The 16,716-nt window shown below is 38.3% G+C and overlaps 1 long non-coding RNA gene across 1 annotated transcript in view; it reads left to right on the top strand.

Annotated features, from left to right (window-relative positions):
• The window catches only part of LOC130154180 (uncharacterized), a 69,028-nt gene extending 52,832 nt beyond the window's left edge, over positions 1 to 16,196 (top strand). Inside the window, exon 5 of the long non-coding RNA XR_008823625.1 lies at positions 14,392 to 16,196. This is a non-coding gene — a long non-coding RNA (uncharacterized LOC130154180). The remainder of the gene's footprint in view (positions 1 to 14,391) is intronic.
• The last annotated feature ends 520 nt before the right edge of the window (positions 16,197 to 16,716 follow it).

The raw sequence follows: 16,716 nt of genomic DNA, 5'->3' as shown, positions 1-16,716 counted from the left end.
ACTCAAATTACTGTTACTTTAAAGTGAAAACAGTTTCATTTAACAGGTTAAAAACTTATTTTCTTGCACTGAATGCTAATAAGAAATAATGTCATTTTTGGGAAAGGCAGTAAAACAGTGTATTTACTTGGTATTCGGTATCTACAGAGGCTGTTGATGCACTATTCAAGCTAACAGTTTTCATATTACAAATTACTCTAAAGTAAGGCTACAAAAATGAAGAGTTATTTACTGAATAGCTACATCTGTTCAGACTGTATTGGAGACACATTGTCTGGGGTAATGTTGGTAGAAAAGCTAGGTTCTGAGTTGAATGTTAACTGTCTCCAGAAACATCTAATCCCTTTTGTCATCTGTCCTTTCCCAGAAATCATAAAGCTTCATAGATCCACCAAGTTCTGCAAGTGATCCCTTCTCCTGTTTAAGTTTAAACCTCCAAATCTCTGCTTTCCTGCCCTCTGGCCTCACCCTTGGATCTAGCTGTTCCTTGTCTGTTGTCCACCTCCTGTACTCTTCCTTCTTAAACACAGGCCATGATTTAAAAAATAAGAATGCAAGCCATACTTTTACACAGATTTGTTATTGGATTCGGTGTCATTCAGACCACTATATGCCTGCTGCCCTGCTTCCTTCCAATTCAACCTCTTTATGGTTTGTTTGTGGTATTGGGGGTGTTTGGGGGGGGACACAACTATAATAATTTCACAAATAAGAGTTCACCATGATACAATTTCACAGGGTGCTTTGTTTTACTCTGGAGACATTCTGGATTATATTGTGTTGTACATTGCCAGAAGCTGATTAGAAATCACTGGAGTGCAATCTGAATAGCTAATTAAACCTCTATATCCTATGCCAGTCTTACCAGGATGAGAACCAGAGAATGTAATGGACATAGCTCCCCTAAACCAGAGCTTTCTTAGCAGCTCAGCTTCTTTCCAACATCATCACACTCCATCCATGGTGAAATATGACATCTGACCACCTGACAACATATACATTTAGGACAGATTGTAGCACATCCATATATGTACAATATGTATGCTTAGTATGTATCATAACACATGTAAATAAATGCATATGTAGTGTTGTAATTTTTTGGTTCCATACAAAGAGAATTATATGCTCCACTATTCTGAATTACAAAGGCTTTTTAAGGGGTTAACTGGACAGCAGAAAATTGCTAACCCAAATAGATGAAGTGTCAGCAAAGTCAGTTCACTGGACTTTCTGGAGTATCTGTCCTGATGCATCCTACTGTACACTGCATCTATGTGAAGACAAGGGGGATAATTCACTGATGGAAAGAGGCCAGAGATGGAGTAATCCAAAGCAGTTTGACTAACTTAAGTGAATTTCACAGAAAACTCTAGAAAACCACTCTGGCCACAGATGTTGTTAGAACAAATACATATTAACAGTATGCATAGATTTTTTAAAGCTTCATCTCAAACAACATTTGCTATCATATATGAAAAATACAGCAACAAAGAATCACTATGTACATTTTATCCCTAGGGAAAACCTAGCATTAAGCTCTGTATACTTTTAAAAGATGCAAACTTTGGAACCACATAAGCATGCAGGACGTATGCCTTTAAGTGCTGACCAGTTTTATGTTTGTGCTATGCCCATCAAAAACACGTAATCCATCAAAAACATGTAGTTATGATCTGTCTCCTTGGTTGTTTGCCCTAGAAATAAGGAAATAACAGTTCAGGTTATGGGATGTGACTGGGGCTGAGAATTCACTGAATCCACTGTTTTCACTTTCCTTGAGGCTTGAGTGGGCAAGAGGGACGATCAAGAGCTATAACTGGGTAAAGGAGGCTGCTCTCTGTAAAACAAGGAGTCTCCAGCTAGCAAACATAGCTGTGCTAAGTGTAGGCTTGTGATTAAGACCAAGAAGCTGGGCAAAAAACCCTATAATGATAAGTTCTCTGGCAAAGCTCCTTTTTCATGTGCATGTTCCTACATGTGCACTCTGCATTAGCACAAAGACCTATCTGTGAATCTAACTTCTGTATTCAGTGGTCTCCCTTGGTCGGTCAGTACTTTCCCATATCAGTTGAATACTCTTTTGCACAAAATCTCTTCTCTTTTCTTTTTTCTCGATAATCAGAACTCCCTTTCAGCCTTCTGTGTAGCTGATGGGGCTCACTAAACAGTAAATCCCCTGCCTTTTTCTCTTCTTGCTTAGGGCATCATGTGCTGGGCAACATTCCTGTCCTGGGGGTTGCAGAGCATCAGGCAGCACAGCTGAGGAGGGCAAAAATAAAATATCTGCTTTTGGGGCTACCTCCAGACTCCATGGCAACTCTGCCACCTCCCTCACTCCTGAAGTACTATTCTGAGAGGCCTGAGTGATTAAGTAGATAAATTACTTTGTATTTTCTTTCTCAAGGCATTTAAATCTTGTTTCTAACAAGACTATTACAAGACTAGATTTTTCCAGTGAAAGGTACCAGCAGGTACTCGTCTTCAATGTCTTAGTTTCCTAAGCTCACAAACCCAATAACAGGTACAGTCCTGCCTTTCTGGACTCACATGGTCACAGACAAATCTGTATTTACTTTTGTAAGGATGCAAAATATCGCAGTCCTGGAAATTTTGTCCCATCTGCCTCGGTGCAAGTGTCTAAGCAGAATTCTCTGGGATGTACTGTCCTGCAGCTCTGGGTGTTCTACAGGAGCAGAGCCAGGCTAGGGTTTGTGCAGCAGCAGTTTTAGACTTAGTTTTAAAGACTTATGATGTATCCCCATCTGTTTGCAACTCAAGGCCATAAAGCTTATTTCGAAAAGTTCTCCCAGAGAGCATATCGCTGCAATTGGACCTACAATCATCATTCTCAAAGGTGATGAGCTTCAGGGTTTATATTTTGAGCCCTTCCCGCATCAGAACTGTATGAAAACATGATTTTTTAAAAATTCAGAACAATTAAATTATTCCAGTTTCACTGGAGAAAATTTGCATGGATCTTCAAACACTAGGGAGAAATTAACACCTTTTTAGTGAACTGAGCTTGAGTATGAGGTTTCAAAATCTGGAAAGTGCATGTGGTTTGATGACTAAGTTCAGTCATTTTTTCCCCAATCCATGGATTTTGTTTCAGAAAAATCATGGTTCCATTTTGTCAAAGATGTGAATTACTTTTCATTTCATGTTTTATTTTTCAAGTAAAGCAATTTGGACGGTTTGTATTCAGCAGCAGAATTCATTTTGAACAATACGTAGGTAATGGAGCAAAAGATGTATAAGGTAAAAACATATGCTGAACATATGTACTCCTCTGATGCATGCCAAACTTAATTAAAAATCAGACCCTAATTTGCTGTGGGATCTAGACAGCGTATTGGTTCATGCAGATGTTTATAAATGAGAAAAATATATTCTTTATTGTAAGTCCACATTTTGCAGAACTTGGGAACTATTGTCCAAGTGTTATGCAGTCTTAGTTCCTTAAATACCAACATTCACATTGTTGAGGGCACAGTTTATAAATCCCAAATACAATTGAGGCCCTCTGAGGATTGCTGATTTTACGTTAAAGAGACTCAATGTAAAATGATGAATAGAAGTCTTAATAAACCCCTGTGAGAATACAGGTTCTTAGGCTATTCAACAGGAGCTTGTCAGCCTTTCTTCTGAAATACAATGCAAGCAATAATTTTGACTATCCAATATTTCTTTTGTATACAGCATGAAACTTAAGAGAAAAAACATTTTCTTCTAATATTCAGATTTTTTTATGGTTTATTGATATAGGGTATTTTTGCCTGCAATTATTTCAGCATACTAGTTTACTGACAGTGTCCTTTATTTCTGCATTTTAACAGAGGCGAAGACTTTGTAATCTAGTATATTGACAGATATACTCACTAAATGCAATTTTGAAGTTTTACTAATAACTTTTTATGTCATAAAAGAACCGTATTACAGTTACAACAACAAAAAAATTACTCTGGGAATTATTTAGGTAACGAATGAAGTAACTTTTTGTTTTTAGAGAACTTCTTAGAGAATAGGAGAAAAACATATTTTATACTGCTTAAATTAGTTTCCTCCACATGATTATTTATTAAGATTGTTAGACTTTGATAAAATTTTAACAAATGTTTATAACTAGTACTGTTCACTGAGCATAGTGGAAGATGGAAAATTCCAGGCCACTAAGTAAATCACTAACAAAATTAGATGCAGCATTTTGTATCTTTCAGGTACCTCCACCATCAAACAGAAGAGTAAGTATCACTAAATGATTTTTAAATTGGCATGCAAACAAAGTTTTGTACTTGCTAATGCAGTAGCCTTAATATTTTTTCTAAAAAAAATATTTCATCTATTATACAACATGATTTTAATGCCCTCTTTGCTACAGAAATAGTTACTATTTATGAATGTTCAAACTAGGTAAATCTTCCCCCCCCCCCTTTTGTTTAATATTTACCTCTTTATATTGTAAGTAATTTATGATCATGCAGATTGAGTTCAGTAACAGTACTGAAATTGAAAGAAAAAAATCTGAGGCCTAACTTACGGCTTAGAATTAGAGTAATGGATCTCATTAGCAGCAGGGAGTTCCTAATTTAAGACCAAGGTCTTAGAATGATTAGAGACAGCTGACGCTGAGACTTCTGCTCCTAACATGGTTCAATAGTGGTTCCATAGTTCATTTACACTTTCCACAGCTCCACATCCAGCCCTCTGACTTGTCTTTTACTTAGGTAGCGAGCTCTTTAAAAATATCACTATTGTCATGATCTTTGTTTAGTACTTAGCAGAAAGACATGCTCCTTCTTGTCTATCTTCTGGGCAATAAAATAAAATACATAATTGGTCCTGTATTTCTGGGGAAAGACTTCTTGCTGCAAGGGAGTTTCTTTGTGTCCCCTTTTGACTGTGAGAAATATCACAGAAAGATTCGGCATCGTCACAGATTCTTTATCATTGCAGAAATATTATGAAAACCTGCCAGATTTTAGCTTGCTAAAAATATTGTAAGCAAGAAGCAGCACTGACTCACATAACACTGACAAGAATAAAAATGCTGAAATTTCTCAGGGTATTAATAAACCTGAAAAATTTTCAATAGCTCTGAATACATTTTTCTACATATATTGTTATGGAATCTCACATGTAAATGACTGATTCGCTAACGCGTTTTCTTCACATAGTTTCTATTAACAAACACACTTTTAATATTTTTCCTGTTATTTTAACCATTATTTAACTCTACAATGGTGGAATTCTATGGTCTATTGAACCATTTCCTGGTAGACCATAAATCCCAACCCCACAAGCATTTCTTATGTTGTCTTCAGGACTGACTGACAATTGCTTCTGCTTATCTGCTGCTTACATAGAACAGCTCAGTGGAGGCTCAGCTCAAAAAAGCAATGACAGAAGATACTGAAGCTCCTGTAATAAAGCCTTTTCTAACAGTTGTCTGTGCAGCAATGAGCAAATGAGGAAAATAAAAAAATAACAGGAAAAATTCTCCCAAAGCCACCTGATCCTGTCACCTGACATTCAATAACTTGTGCCAAAGGAACATCACTGCTTATATTTCATCTTCTGTTGATCAGTTATTTTTCCTTCAAGTATATGTGAAGCAAGGAAAAGCAAGCCTTGCTTTGCACATTTGCTAACAATTGAAGGAGTCCCTTTTTGACATGCAGTGCTTATACTGTAACATCTGCATTGGCATCAATGGGACTACCCAATGTCAATGAATAACACCTTGAAATTTCTCCTTGGGTTTAGTGAGAGCAGGATCCTGCTTTTGGTGTGTCTCAGTGTTTCCAGTGACTCTAAGATGATTGTTATCAAACTAAGAATTGTGTCTTGAGAAATTACAAAATAGTATCTATAAATGGGGGAAAATAAATAATTAAAAAAAACGGAAAAATAAGAGTATAAAGATAGTTTTGAAACAGCTCTGGTCTGGTAATAATATGTAAATGTAATAACTCATTATTAATATTATTTCTATATTTTCATGCTATACTTCTTATTAGGTATTATTCACTGCTCAAAGTTTTAGATGTAAGCATCATAACCTTAATGAGAAGCAGTATTTTTTCTTACATTATCCTAACAACATCTCTGAAGAGTGGTTAAGAGCAGCATAGACAAGGAGCATGTCCTGCCCTCTAAAGCTGGGAAGTACTTTCCACATGAGAGGAGTTAATGCATTCTGGCAAGACAACATAGTCAGCCAGTGCTGATGCCTGATGTTCACTGGATTAATATGAAACTTGTGATTGCAGTGTACTTAACGACTATTTGAAGACGTCTCAATGGCAAGTCAGATCTGAAGTGTATAGATCTAATTCTCTGTAAAATCTGTTTCTCTTTCTTTCTTAAACATGCACGTTTTCCTTCACATAAAGGATTATTGGATTCTTTCATGTAATAAGTATCAAGGCTTACTTCACAACTGATTATCTTGGCATTGTTACTGTAACTATCCTTCAGGCTAAGAACAGAAAGGTAACTCCTTGCTAGCAAACACTCAGAAAAAGTATTAAATAACCATCACTTCCCACTTTGGTGCACTAAAAAAACCTGGTGAATAGACTTGGACAATACTGAAGTACAATATCTAGATCAAGTTACAGGGTTTGAATCAGTTGATCAGGCAAAGAACATATGCTAAAGTGATGACATATCTTAACAGTGTTAATATTGAGTGAATGTACTTGTACAAGGATAACAGAATCTAAAGATCTTAAATACTGAAATGTCAACAGAAAGTGTTGCATTTTGAGAAAGGAACACAGTTAGTAGCTGGCTTGCTTCCACCTACAATTATTGCTTTTAGTGGTAAAACATGTTATTTATTAAACAACTTCCCCTCTCCCCTTTTGATTCCCCAAGAGGGAAGATAATAATTCATTACTTAAGTATTGTATTTGTTGGTATTGACTGAGATTTAATACTTGTACTCAGAAGAATAATTTGTGTGAGAGAACAAGACTCATCTCTTCCAAAGGTTCAGTATTTTGTCAAATGGTGTAATTGCTATCAAATCATGATATCACCCATTCTGTCACACCAAATTAATCAGTAAATAATAAATTTGCAGTCATCAGAATTGTAACTTGTGAAAAATAGATCATGTTTCACTATCTCAGTGCAACATTGACCTTTCAGTAGCGTAACAGTTTTAACCCATGTTCAACTAATTACACGCATTCTATTTTTTACTCTTGTATATTTGTCATCGTAAATATATAGCACAGATAATCTACATGCACAAGTGAAAAGCAATATATCTAGGCAGAAACAAATGAGAAGCTTCAAACTGTGGTTAATATTTTCAGCTGGCTGCTAGAAAAGCTGCCAGCACATACTTTCTCGTGAGTGTATAACCCCAGGAAGTGAAGCGCTGTTACATCATTTGAAGGGGCAGCACAGCAGGGCCCAAGGATGGGAATATACAGCCAAGAGGGTGTATTTTGGACAAAGTCACCATCATGCCTTCTACCATTATGCTAGTGAGAAAACAGCTTGGGGAAAATCTTTGGCTGAAGCAGCAGAAGGACAGATAATTCCCCTGGGGAAAGCAAGAATGAATGGAGTAAAATGTAATCCCAGATATACTGGAAAGGCAAAATTTAGCTAGCACTCATTTAACCCTTTAATAATCCATCATCTGCAACAGATTTTAGATCATGATGCATCAGGGTTCTGAACTCTATCTCCCAAATGAAACTCTTCTTTCCTTGTAAAATCTGAATAGGTTAAATTGTCTTATCTTCTGTGTTATTTAAAATTGTTAAAATCTTCAATACTACTTTTACAGCTGCCTCACAGGAAAATCAACCAATTTATTTATCTATTTATATATAAAATCTTCATCTTTTATGCAGGTCTTTACCTAGCAGTTTCTGTAAAGAAATGTTAACGAAGCTATGAGCTATATCCAGCATTATAAGCCAATTTCCTCATGTCTTTTAGGGCTGCAAAGAACCACCTGTCTGTCTGTGGCAGTAAGCCAGAAAACAACTGTATGATTTACGCCCACTGGTTTCCTATGAGCTGTGGGAGTGTAACCTTAACCACCATCTTCTTGTACAAAAGATCCTGAGAACTACTTTTTTTTTCTTTCCCCCAGAAAAGCACAGTGAATCAAATATTGAATATACTTCCTGCTTCCACATTCTCAGAGCCTGACAGGGATAGTATCTCTTTAGGAAAGCAACTACTATCTTTCATGCAACTTAAGAAATGCTGAGTCAAGAATTTCTGTGCCATGACAAAAGCCTAACCATGTAGAATCATCTCTATAAAGGTAGTTAGACACCTAAATACTCAGTACTCAGAGCAATTGGGCATCTGAAGAGTTTTCAAAATTTTGTTGTTATACTGCAGTCAGTCTTACTGCAGAATCTAGTTGCAGAGCTGAAAGTGACCTGCTACCCTAGGCTTTTTAAGCATCCGTCTCTACTAAAAGATTTGTTTGTGACATGTTACTTGCATTAGGCAATAATTCATTTTATAGGCCAGAATGGAAGAATTTATGAGATGTTATAGTATTTAGTACATTAAAAACCCCTGTGAACAGTTTCTTTAGGAGAAGAAATATAGCAACACTAAAATATCAAAAAAGATAAGTCATATAATAAAGCATTTTCACTATTGGAATATCATTCAAGACAAATACTTAATAGGAACTTTTCAAAATCCCAAACCTTTATCAAATGACAGGTCAGAACAATGCACAGGCCAGCTCTGATGTTAGGGATAGAGTTTCATTTTAGACTTCAGGCTGCGGCTGGGTGTGCACACAGTGTCCCTCACAGCTAATGCCAAAAAGTCCTCTGGTTATTCCCTGAACAGCTTCTAGGTGGAAATCTTCTCCCATGGACACAGAACAGATCAATATTTTGTTTCCTGATTCGCAAGATAAAAGCTCACTCATGAGTCTCTAAAATAATTTCCCCTCAAAAGACTCCAGCTGGCAGATTAACCTGTTTATGTAGTGCTCTATGTGGCTCTGAAGACCTACAAGCAACTTTTTTGTGTACTGCTTCTCTGTGCAGTTCACTCTTTCAAAGAGATGCACAAGCTGGATAGAATGAAATGTACGTTTCACAGGAGGACAGCAAAGCCTTCTTCCCAGCCATGTGCAATCCTAATGTCTTCTTCTGCTCTTCTGTGGTTAGAAGACAACTTAGTAAATAAAAATAGTTGTCTTAAAATTAGGAAAAGTGAAGGAACTGCCTGTGAAAAATATAATTCTGCCCTGCGATTGCAAGGAGATGCTTTTTAACACCATAAGATCCTGGAAATGTGTTAAAATTTGCTTCCCATATCCACCAGAGAATTTTGCAAAATTACATTCTTATACTCCTTGTTCATGCAACTAAATAAGACAATATCTCACTTTAAAAGTCCTTCTCATTTGTGGCCTGAAAACTATTGCAAAAAACTAAGTGCTTCAGCAGCAGTTTTTATTGTATACAAAGTTACATAGACCCTATTCATTGCAAGCAGATTCAGCAGGCAGGATGGTTTAAACCATCCCCAGTTGTCTGCAACATTTCTCAGCAGTTTCAACCGTGGCATTTTATCTGCTTTTATCTCCTCTGATTTTCCACTCAGAATATTTCCTTAGCTCATTTTACTCCCAGTACCATGTGTTTTCAGTAATCATTCAGAGTCAGATTGTGTTTCATTCAGCGCCTGTGCCCCAACCCAAGAGCACTGCTAAACACAAGCTCCCATCTTAACATAACAACTGGTTCCAGCTGGCTCACACTGGGGACCCTTGGAGGTACACGCTGCCTACAGGAGCTGGCTGGCTGTGAGCACGCTGCTGCCCTTCATGATATGCTGCAGCTGTTGGTTCACAGAGCATGGCTCGAGGATGCACGCTGATCCCCATCCTCAGGAGAGAAAAATATCCCCAGCACTTTAGGTAGGCAGCACAGCACTGCTCTTACCTGGCAATTAATAACAGAAACTCACAGCTCTTACTAGTATCAGATAAGTGAGCTGTTATTAGAGGGAAAGAAAAAAAAAAAAAAAAAAAAAAAGCTGCATCTCTGTTAGGTTACTAAAATGAGTCTGACTAGCTAATTAGATGAACTAGGGTGTGATGTTTCAATTCAGGAAGACTTTAAAAGGCTATGTATACTTAACCTGTTTTACCTTCTATTGTCTCCCATCCCTCATTCCTCTGCAGGTCAGCATTTAAATGTCTTACAACTATATATGATAAACTAACGTTTTTTCTGTTCTCACTGTTGTGTGTAGCAATAGAAAGTTGTTCCTTCCAGCCAAAGATAGCTTTGTATTTTTTATTTCCTGAGAGTGTGTTATTTTTCTTCCTTTAGCCCCTTTTCCTACCAGGTATAAGTATCTCATGGGAGAAGATCAGATGTGAAGCAGCATGTGGTTATTCCTTTGCTGACAGTGGGATTTGGTGGGGGGATGGAGAGGCAGACATGGGGAATGATAGCTTCTAGGTATATCTTACTACAACTGGGCTTCATCAGTAAGAAACAAAACCATCATGCCAAAAGTAACACGAGGGTGGAAGACAGGGACGTCTGTCGCATCCTGCAATCTGATTTCCTCTTTACTGTGTTTTTGGCCAGCTGTCAGGTTTGCATCTCACAAGGCAACTCTGGTGTGCCTTATCTCACTCATTTCTACTCAAAAACTGCACCTTCAGGGTGTGGAGAGGCTGTTTGTTTCCTTGTCTTTAATCAGTGACAAAGGTTTTTGTCACATAGCTGTTTCTGTGTTTTCTCCATAGGGCAGTTATCCCTAAATTCTGATCATGGGTCCAGGATGCTCACCTCAGCTATGTGATCTGAGAAGTGTGTGTTAGGCTGTGGGTTTTTCTCACTGGTGGTTTCCTGCCTATGATTTAGCAGGTGTCATTTTTTTCCCTAAGAGAGGACCAGAATTTATTCACTGCAATAGAAATTATCATCATAGGAAATCGTACTACCAGGTTATAATGGTGCTTTATTGCTGAGAAAATTTAAGTAAATTCATACTGATGATACCCATAGACAAGGGAAAGACATGCACATGACACAAGACTTCTGAGATTTTGTAATAACTCTTCTGCTCTTTTTTAGTTATTGAAATAATGCAAGAGAAAAAAAAAGGAGGGGGGAGAGAGAAGGAGAGTAATATGCTAAAAAAAAAAAAGTTCCTAGTATTTATCAGACCTCACACTTCCTTTTCTCATTTATAATTTGTGAAGCATTAGGTCTTCTTTAAGATACACGGATTTGTTGTGAAGGTCAGGTCATATGTTATCATTGTAAACAGCTGTGCTTGAAGAGCAGTTGGTGTTTATAACTAATGGATATGTTATTATAGTAAGATATGTACTTAAAATGTAACTGCACTAGTTTTTCTTTAAAAGCGCAACTCCAGTGCTAGAGATCTAATTCTGTACCTTTAGTTCCAAGTAAATCTTTTCTATTTCAAGTATCAAGCACTTAATACTCACAAACTGCCTTTCAAAATATTAAGTGTCAGAAGCCAAGTAATTGATTTTCTGCGATTCACAGGCTCTCATACAAATCTAAGTTTTGCCAAAGCTCCTTTTTTGATGTTCACAGTCATTCAAGCAGCTTTTTTGTTTATCTGCTTTTGTTAAAAGTATGTGTAATAAGTTTTGTTTTTCCAGCTTGCTCTGGCTACAGTAGGGAGAGAACCACCTGTAACAAACTATCTAATCAGCAATGAACAACTAGTACAACAGTTTTAACTTGAAGGGTCTTTGTAATTTGTTATGTCTTGCAAGTGTGAGCGCCTTGTTTCCACAAAGCTGCATGTTTAAGAAACATTTTCTTTATAAATCACAGGTAGAGCTCTCAGCTTCTGTTACAAAACTTCATTTAATGATATACAGACGATATCTTTGAGGTAATGCATGCTCAACAAGTATGCTAAGAGTAGCTTAAAATGATGGCGATCACTTTATTAAACACTGTAGAGAATACATCCATCTGCAAATAATAAGTAATGTGTATATACCACTAAAACATACAGTATTTAAAAGGACGTGCTGATCTGAAAACAGAAGTTGTTTGATCAGTTTAGGGAGTCCCAGAACAGTCCTTCATTTCTGCACTGGGCTGCAATAGTGTTGTACAGCGCATGGCTATGCTTTGTAAAATGCTTTCTTCTTGCAATAAATAGATTAGAAAGTCCAACGAAGCAAATGTACTTGTAAATGTGTCAGTGAAACTTGAATTCGTATTTCAGTTCTAATACTCCATTTTGCACTGAAATAATCAGCAAGTCCCACATCAAAACATTAGGCATTCTCTAAGCTAAGAAAAAAAAAAAAAAAAGCTAGGGAAGTTACTCACAAATGTTTGCATGAATTCTAAATTGCTTTTCTATTCAAAAGTGTTCACACCCCTTTTGGTGATTAATCCATGAACATTTGTGCTAATGGACATCTGCCCACACAAATGTTTGGCTTTTCTCTAAGTGACAACTTATTTTATTTGCAAATAAGGTATTGGTGCCTCAATAGGGCACTCACCATCATCCAGTCAAAGAGTAGGAGCAGTGCCATGTGATTTAGGTTACTAATCTTATATAATAAATTGTGAATAAGCAAAGATACAGTGGAATTAACAGTTGAGGAATACCACATGGGTAGAAATGTGTTCTGGCTGGGTGTTTGGCATTCCAAACTACTAAAAAAAAGTAAAATAAAAATTTAGGCTATTGTGAAAACAGGAAGAGGGCTGCGTCAATGAAATGTTTCTGTAAGTAGTATAACCTGTTATAGCTGAATTATTATAGCCAGATTTCAGCCAGGTCTGAAACTTGATGGCTTGAATTTTAGAAGAATGTAAGGAAAAAAAACCCAAAACAAAACACCCCAAACAACCTCTTGAAGCATACATACAAAGCAAAGAACTGAAGAAATTGTGTTACTAGGTACACACCTAATATTAACTTGCAGGCACTCAAGCACACTACTGAAGCTTTGAACCAAACTTCCCAAGCTATTAGAAGTTATTATTGGGTTCAGAAAGGCAGCCCAAAGCCATCATATATTCCATAGCTTTTGGCCTCAGAAGCAAGCTGGAAGCGTCAAGAAAGCAGGCTTCTGGTGGGTTGGGTGTTTTTGGTTTTGGTGGTTGTTTTTTTTGTGTTTTTTTGCAAGCTTGGCAATCTCTCAAAGCTGTTTTCTTAGCTATTGATTTTTCAGGCAGCACTCTGATATTTAACCAACAGCTTCAAAAAAGAGCCCTCTTCATCCAACTGACAACTAGGACATAGGAGAACTGTATTCAAACTTAAATCTTGCAACTTCTCATTTCAAGGGAGAGAAAGAAATTAAATCAGGAATTTGCCATTAGAGCAATGAAAATAGCTATTTAATTTGCCATTCTTCCCTCAGTAGGATCTCTCTTGAGATGCAGCAAGCCTTGGTTATCCTTAAAGAGTAGCATATAAGAGCACCACTGCAATGATAAGAGACTGTGGTCTGTTTTGTTTGTGCATTGCAGCTCTGTTGTGGCTTAAAGGAACTATCAAAGACCAGAAACAGAACAAATATTGATTTGCTTTTAGGAGGTGCAACTGCTTAAAATGTAGCTCTACCCACTAAACATTTTCCTGCTAGTTTTCTGCATAGCAGTATGGGCCAGGAACCTCTCCATGTGCAAATACCTAGAAAAAAAAAATGTATATATATATCTGCCTGTCCCTAAGGAGCCAGATATCTCAGTTTATATAGACAAGACAATTCAAACTAACAGATTTATAGAAAGCTAGCAAAACAGCATTGGTCAGTGTGCCAGTCCAGGGCCGTAGGAAACCACCTGTGTTTCTCTGCCTGCTCTCAACTTAAGATTTTAAGGGAAAAACTTGAAAAGTAGTATTAGTTGGGAGATATCTCTAAAAATTTTCACTTTGCAGTGGTGAATAGTTATTTGAATGCAACAGTTTAGGACTTACTTGGCTCAACAAGATATAAGCAGCAAGCAGTTAGCGACTGCATTTTCTGTGGGAAAACACCAAGTCAAAATTCATTTCTGATTCAATGAGACTTGACTTTGGATTGCTCTAAACAAACTCATGCTCTGTCTAATCCATGGAAAATGGCCCTGTCTAGCAGAAGGTTTACTTCCAATAACTCAGTATCTTCAGAGGAAAAGTATCTTTCTCATCAACGCTTCATCACAGAATTTTCAGCTATAATTCTGAGCTTATTGGTCATTCTGTAAGTACATCCAACAAACAATAGCTTTAAAACTTACAATTTTCAGTGACTACCTGTCAAGGAGTAATTCTTTTTCCTGAGACACATCAGATGTCTAAAAACCTACATGCTCAAATGGTTGCCTTATAGATACTCTAACACCATTTAATTGCATTCTTGATTAATTTCAGATGTCAGGAAAGGTCAGGCCTAATCAGTACTTGGGTGGGCAAATTTCCAAGAAACCTGACACAAAGCAGGTTGTGGTGATCCAGCACAAGGAAATTGCACCCCATAACTGCCTCTCAGCAAGGACTGGTAAGTAGAATTTTCCATTCCAAGATCTTGACAGTTTGTAGCCTCTCCTGTAGTGTTCTTTGTTACGGTTAGGGTATTAGTTGTCATATCTTACTCAAAATTCTATTGAGAAATTACAGTAGGCCTAGTTCTGCTCATGTTGAAATAGTCAAACCGACTTTAGTGGAAGCAGAATGAAATTATAAACCACTATATACCTAACAGTTCTTGCATAATTTCAGTTTAGTAGATAATCTTTGGGTTTTGTCCTCAGTCAGGGAGTAGTGTTATGTCCCTTTAAATGGCTCCCCTCTTCTACTCTAGAGGTAACCGCAATTGTGTGATAGATGAAGTCGTCTCTGCTGTATACAGCATATGACATGCTTATGTCATTGCATGAGAAGCTGTAGGCTATTCTATTACCATCACTACTTCTATTGTGGACACAATATCATCCCAGTCTGCAGCAGCACTGTCAGCTCAGTTTCAGTTGTAATAGAAAAAAAACCCCACAAACAGAAGCTCAGAGAAAGCACAGGCGTAATGCCAGCAGCATTTACAACGTTCTGATCAATATATTAGCAGTGAAGTTGGTGGACTTTTTTGCTCATTCACCTCTGTGAAGCTGCCTTCGGTATATGCCTCTTTAATATACTTACATCAACATCCACTAATGGCTAATATTGAAGAGTGTAACAGGCAAAATGGATACTGGTCTAGCCCAGCACGTCTGCTCTTGTGTTACAGTCCTATCCATAATGCGAGTTGGACAAGCAGTTTTGTCACTTCTTCCTTTTTTTGCTAACTCTCCTTTTGGTGGGTGTTCTTTTAAGCTCCTTCTTTTCCTTCCTGCCTACTGCACAAATGCAGTACTGTATAATGCACGAGGAACAAGGGTAGAGCAGACTGCTCCTGCATGCCCCCTGCCACTCCAATTCTCTTGTTCATTAAAAGCTCCTATTGACTTTAAATCAGTTCCCTGGAGCTTTGTGATGACAGAAATTTGCCCAGAGACAATTTGGCTGAATTTTGTTTTAGACTTCAAAGAATTTTGCACTTACAGATGTAGTTCAGACAGAATTATTGATAAAGTTGGAGTGGGATTAACAAAAAGTGCTGCTGGGGCCATGGCTGTAAAGTCTGAACCTGTGATAGGTTATGGAACATCAGGTTTTATATCTGACTGTACTGGGTTTGTGTGACAAGATTTAGGTAGCAGGGAGGGCTACAGGAGTGGCTTCTGTGAGTAGCTGCTAGAAGCTTCCCCTATGTTCAATGGAGCTAATGCCAGCTGGCTCCAAGACAGACCTGCTGCTATCCAAGGCTGAGCCTGTCAGCGATGGTGGTAGTGCCTCTCAGATAAAATATTTAAGAAGGGGGCAGGGGGAAAATTGTGCAAAAAAAATGCATCTGGAGAGAGGAGTGAGACTATGTGAGAGCAGCAGCTCTGCAGACACGAAGGTCAGTGCAGAAGGAGGGGCAGGAGGGGCTCCAGGTGCCGGAGCAGAGGTTCCCCTGCAGCCCATGGTGAAGACCATGGTGAGGCAGGCTGTGCCCCTGCAGCCCGTGGAGGTCCACGGTGGAGCAAGATAACCACCTGCATGTGCTTACATGGAGGACCCCACACCAGAGCAGGTGGATGCTCGAAGGAGGCTGTGACCCCATGGGAAGCCCACACTGGAGCAGGCTGCTGGCAGGACTTGTGACCCCATGGGGGACCCATGCTGGATCAGCCTGTTCCTGAAGGGCTGGAGCAGTTAAGGAAGAACTGCAGCCCATGGGAAGAACTTATGTTGGAGAAGTTTGTGGAGAGCTGTCTCCCATGGAAGGCACCCCCATGCTGGAGCAGAGGAAGAGCGCAAGGAGTCCTTCCACTAAGGAGAAAGGAGCGGCAGAGACAATGTGGGATGAACTGACTACAACAGCCATTCCCCATCCCCCTGCACTGCTCAGGTGGAAGGAGGCAGAGAAATCAGGAGTGAAGTTGAGCCCAAGAAGAATGGAGGGGTGGCAAAAGGAGTTTTTTAGTTTTATTTTTCATTATCTTACTCTGATTTGAAAGGTAATAAATTAAGGTAATTTCCCTAAGTTGAGTCTGCTTTGCCCACGATGGTAACAGCTGAGTAATCTCCCTGTCCTCATCCTGACCCATGAGCTTCTCATTGCATTTTCTCTCCCCTGTCTGGTTGAGTGATAGAGCAATTTTGGTGGGTGCCTGG

Source organism: Falco biarmicus, chromosome 8, assembly GCF_023638135.1.
Source record: "Falco biarmicus isolate bFalBia1 chromosome 8, bFalBia1.pri, whole genome shotgun sequence".
Classification (NCBI taxonomy): Eukaryota; Metazoa; Chordata; class Aves; order Falconiformes; family Falconidae; genus Falco; species Falco biarmicus.
Note: the sequence above shows the minus strand (reverse complement) of the source record. Positions and strands in the feature narration are given on the sequence as shown.